The sequence below is a fragment of the Enoplosus armatus genome, chromosome 9 (assembly GCF_043641665.1).
Source record: "Enoplosus armatus isolate fEnoArm2 chromosome 9, fEnoArm2.hap1, whole genome shotgun sequence".
Taxonomy (NCBI): Eukaryota; Metazoa; Chordata; class Actinopteri; order Centrarchiformes; family Enoplosidae; genus Enoplosus; species Enoplosus armatus.
In genome coordinates this window covers 26,106,805-26,112,057 of record NC_092188.1, presented here as the reverse complement: position 1 = coordinate 26,112,057, position 5,253 = coordinate 26,106,805, and the positions used below count along the sequence as shown (strand labels likewise).

General features: G+C 42.8%; 1 pseudogene; it reads right to left on the bottom strand.

Moving 5' to 3' along the window:
- Window positions 1–1,706: 1,706 nt before the first annotated feature.
- On the bottom strand, window positions 1,707–2,572 carry LOC139289645 (uncharacterized; annotated as a pseudogene).
- Window positions 2,573–5,253: the final 2,681 nt, after the last annotated feature.

Sequence of the window (5,253 nt, the reverse complement as noted above, 5' to 3'; positions counted from 1 at the left end):
GACTGTGGTACGTAGCCTGTTAATAAGGACAGATTGATCATGTCTAGTAAAGAAGTGCTGACTAAAGGTAAAACCTCTTTGAGCAGCCAGGTTGGGATGGGGTCTAAGAGACAAGTTGATGGCTTAGATGAAGAGATAGTTTTAGTAATTTGGTGAAGGTCAATGGGAGAAAAGCAATCTAAATATACATCAGGTTTTACAGCTATTTCTGAGATTCCTGTGTTTGAAGGTAAGGTACCACCTGAAGACAGGAGGTGATCAATTCTGTCTCTAATAGTTAGAATTTTATCATTAAAGAAGCTCATGAAGTCATTACTGCTGAGGGTTATAGGAATACATGGCTCAATAGAGCTGTGACTCTCTGTCAGCCTGGCTACAGTGCTGAAGAGAAACCTGGGGTTGTTCTTGTTCTCTTCTATTAATGTTGAGTATTAGGCTGCTCTGGCTTTACAGAGGGCCTTCCTATAAGTTCTAAGACTATCTTGCCAAATTAAACGTGATTCCTCTAGTTTGGTGGAGCGCCATTTCCTTTCAAGTTTCTGCACTGTTTGCTTTAATTTGCGGGTTTGGGTGTTATACCATGGAGCTGACTTTCTTTGTTTTATTATCTTCTTTTTAAGAGGGGCAATAGAGTCAAGTGTCAATCGCATTGAGCCTGCAGCACTGTCAACAAGATTGTCCATTTGAGAGGGACGAAGGTTAGCATAGGAGTCCTCAGTTGTATTGAGACATGGCATTGAATTTAATGCCGATGGAATCACTTCCTTAAATTTAGCTACAGCACTATCAGATAGATATCTGGTGTAGACTTTTTTGCCTAATGGCGTGTAGTCCAGTAATAGGAATTCAAAAGTTATTAAATAATGGTCCGATAATAAAGGATTCTGTGGAAAGACAGTTAGATGTTCAATTTCAAGTCCATATGTCAGAACCAGGTCGAGGGTGTGATTAAAATAGTGAGTGGGTTTCTGTACCCTCTGACAGAAGCCGATCGAATCCAACAAAGAGATAAATGCAGTACCAAGGCTATCCTTATCAACATCCACATGAATATTAAAATCCCCTACGATAATGACTTTGTCTGTTTTAAGGACTAAACCTGATAAAAACTCTGAGAAATCAGATAAGAATTCAGAGTATGGACCTGGAGCGCGATAGACTATAACGAATAAGACTGGCTTCAGTGTTTTCCAGGTTGGGAGTGAGAGACTCATAACGAGGCTTTCAAATGAGTTATAATCCAGTTTAGGTCTAGAGTTCATCAACAGGCTTGAGTCAAAAATGGCTGCAACTCCACCTCCTCGGCCGGTGCCTCGAGGGATGTGAGTATTAGTGTGACTGGGCGGAGTGGATTCATTCAGGCTGACATACTCTTCATGACACAGCCAGGTTTCTGTCAGACACAGTAGATCAATATGATTCTCTGATATTAGCTCGTTTACTAATACAGCTTTAGATGACAGAGATCTGATGTTTAACAGTCCACACTTAATTTTCCTATTGTTTTGGCCTATAGCAGTAGTGGTCTTAATTTTTATTAAGTTTTTATTAATGACTCCTCTCCTGTTTAACTTTGGTTGAATTAATTTAAGTGGTCGGGGGGCAGACACAGTCATTATGGGGTTTTGGGTGGGTAACTGCTCTAATGGAAGCGCAGAGAAGCGTGTAGGACTGCGACTCTGCCTCCTGGTCTGGACTCTGGGTTGTCACGGTTTTGGTTCACTAATAAAGTCGGTCAGATTTCTAGATATGAGAGCCGCCCCATCCAAAGTGGGATGAATGCCGTCTCTCCTCATCAGACCAGGTCTCCTCAAGAAAGTCCACCAATTATCTACGAAGCCCACATCGTTTGCTGGACACCACCTCGACAGCCAGCGGTTGAATGATGACATGCGGCTAAACATATCATCACTGGTCAAATTGGGAAGGGGCCCAGAGAAAACTACGGAGTCCGACATAGTTTTTGCAAACGTACACACCGACTCCACGTTAATTTTAGTGACCTCCGATTGGCGTAACCGGGAGTCATTACCGCCGGCGTGAATAACAATCTTACTGTATTTACGCTTATCCTTAGCCAGCAGTTTTAAATTTGATTCAATGTCGCCCGCTCTGGCCCCAGGAATGCATTTCACTATGGTCGCTGGTGTCGCTAACCTCACGTTTCTGACTATGGAGCTGCCAATTACCAGAATCTGCTTCTCAGCGGGTGTGTCGCTGAGTGGGGAGAATCTGTTAGAAACATGAAGTGGTTGGTGGTGAACCGTGGGCTTCAGCTGAGGGCTATGCTTCCTTCGGACAGTCACCCAGCCTCCCTGGTTTCCCGGCTGCTCGGGAGCTGCCGGGGGACGGCTAGCAGGAGCTACACTGAGTTGGTCCGCACCGGCTACTGGGGGTTGGCTGACTACAGCCGTCTCCATGGTGCGGAACCGGGCCTCTAACTCGCTGAGCCTCGCCTCGCCTCCAGCACGCTAAATAAACTACATTTATTACATTTACCATTATCGCTAAAGGAGGCGGGGGGATAGCTAAACATCTGACACACCGAGCAGGACAGAGCAGGAGAGTGAGAAGGAGAGCGAGAAGGAGAGAGAGAAGCCATCGCTAGCTGCTAAGCTAATGTAACAGACAGAATAGTGTGTAAACAACTGTGAGATTAGCGAAAAAGTCGCTAAAAGAAGGAGAGAACTATCAGTGTTAAGCAAAACTAATGTACGTTTAAGTGGTTAGCGGCTAGTTAGCCGCTGTAATGAAATATATACCAAACAAATATAACTTGTTTGAGCTTAGAGCGGCCAAACACACACGCTACCAATGACACAGAAGCCGGAAGTGAAGCAATACGCTTACCGCAGTACGTCAAATCGACCAAGGTGAACAAATTTAGACAGGATGTGAACACTGCTTGGTTTTCAGACTTGAATATCACTTTCAAAGTCCAGTACAAACGTTGGGTTTGATTACATGGCTAACCTGAACTTGGTTATTTTGCTACTGAAATATGGTAGTTTAGTATAGTTTTAAGAAAGTCGAGAAAGTGAAAGTCGTGAAAGTGTTTTTAATCACCAATGGCTGTTAAGTGAACGTCAGTCAGCATCCTAGAGGCACGAGCGAGCCAAAAAAGTGAAGTGATGTAAAGTGAAGTTGGCTCCCTGATACCAACTAGATTACTGTTTGCAAGTTACTTCATTGGCTAATGTTACAAAGCAACCAACGCCAGATCCATGCCGTATAGCTAAGTTACAGCTAACTGGCTAAACTTAACGTTACCTTAGCTTAGGTTACAGTTAGCGAGTTGTCCACCCCTGCCTTTCATCGCTCTTTGCTGGTAGAAAGCAATCGTTAGTGGTACACTAGGGTTGGGCAATATGTAAGTTTTGCCAGCCTTCCACAGTCAGCCCAGCAACAGGCGATTGCCGATATATTCCCTCAGGTGTGTGCAGCAAGACAGCAACCCCCGTAGTTTCAGATGGGAGATGTGTGTAAGTGGCGAGTTTCTACGCTCCACAAGCTCTCTTAACTTTTTTTAGTCTAATAAATAACCCCACAAAATATCAAATGAAGCAGTCTCACTCCTACTTTCCTTATTAAACAGAGAAATATAACTGTGTACCTTCTGAAAAAGTTTCTCTCTTCCACCGGACTAAGACTAGCGTATTGCCCCTCAACTCATAAAACACACTTCATTCAAATGTGACAAAAACAAACTAAAACTCACCAAAACCATCTTGGTACAGGTTTTCCAGGAACTCAAAGATGAATTGAAGGAGCACAAATTGAGCAGTGACAAAGAAATCATACACTGATATCACTGTGGCATTGAAGATCACTGATGATAATCGAAATCAAGATATTACTCAAGCATGGCCACCACATGCATCAGATCTTGAGAAGATGAACAGTGCTCCTACATCTCTAGTGGAATTTCTCCAGACACTCCTAACAGGTACATCCATAGTAGGTAATCCCAGAGGGTGCAAAGGCTCACAGCTTCATTCAGCCAAACCCTTTGCTGTCAAGTCACTGGAAACATGGAAGATATGATACAGATACTGAACAGACTTGGCCATAGTGTTTCATATTCTCAAGTAGAAGAAATTGACACAGCCCCTTGGCTTCAGAAGCAAGCAGCAAGTGGAGATGACATCCAACTACCACAAAACATCAAGCCTGGTCTGTTCACAACATTGGCGTGGGACAATATAGACAGACTTGAGGAAACAATCAGCAGTGAAGGGACATTACACAGATTGATTGGAATTGCTGTGCATGCACAGCCTATTACTGATCAGATGCAGGATTGCTGAGACCAGAGCTTTGCCTTGCACCCTAAAGACCAAGAACAGAAGCATTGGAGCATTACAGATGATACTTCCCATCTACAATGCAGGAGAGCGTGCCAATCCTCCAGTTGTACAGATGGTTGATACTGATAATGCTGCTGCATGCTGCATTGCTCGTCTTTCCAACAAAGATGTTTGTAGCTGGATTGAACATCCTCACCCCCAGCGATACAAGTGTACAAGAAGATAGTATAGGCTGATTGCCTACAATCAATGCTCCTGCTACACAGCTATCAACTGTAAATGAGATACTACAACAGTCGATAGGCATCATGACGTCTCTGCTGCTCAACAACATTGTTCAGAATCAGAATCAGAAATACTTTATTGATCACCAGGGGGAAATTATACAGTACCGGTGCTCCCATTCAAGAGTAGAAAGTAGCATAAATTTAGAAATAAGAGTATGTACAAAGACACGATATAAAAAATAAGAAACAAAAAATAAAAAAATTACACATTTACAATATTTAAGTGAAAAACAAAAATAAAAAATATATACAAAAACAATGTATTCAAGAACATTAGAGCAAAAAAGACTGGAATGTTGTTAAAGGGCTGAAATCTTCCCATGAGGAGGCATATACCTGTATCCTGATACATGCAAATCATGCCCGCCAGAATGGCTATCAAACTACAGTTATTGTGAGTGAGGATACAGATGTCATGATCCTTTGTCTCGGATGCTGTAAGAAGATAAACTGCCCTCTGTATCAGAAATTTGGCACACAGAGTTGGACAAGGTACATCAACATCAGCAACCTTGCTTCTTGGAGATGACCTATGTGATGCCCTTGTAGGTGTTCCAAGAGTCCTTCAAATCCTTGGGAACATCCTGGGATGTATCAGAGGAATTATACAACAATGTGGAATCATTTGTCTGCAGGATGTATGCACCATCATCTGATGT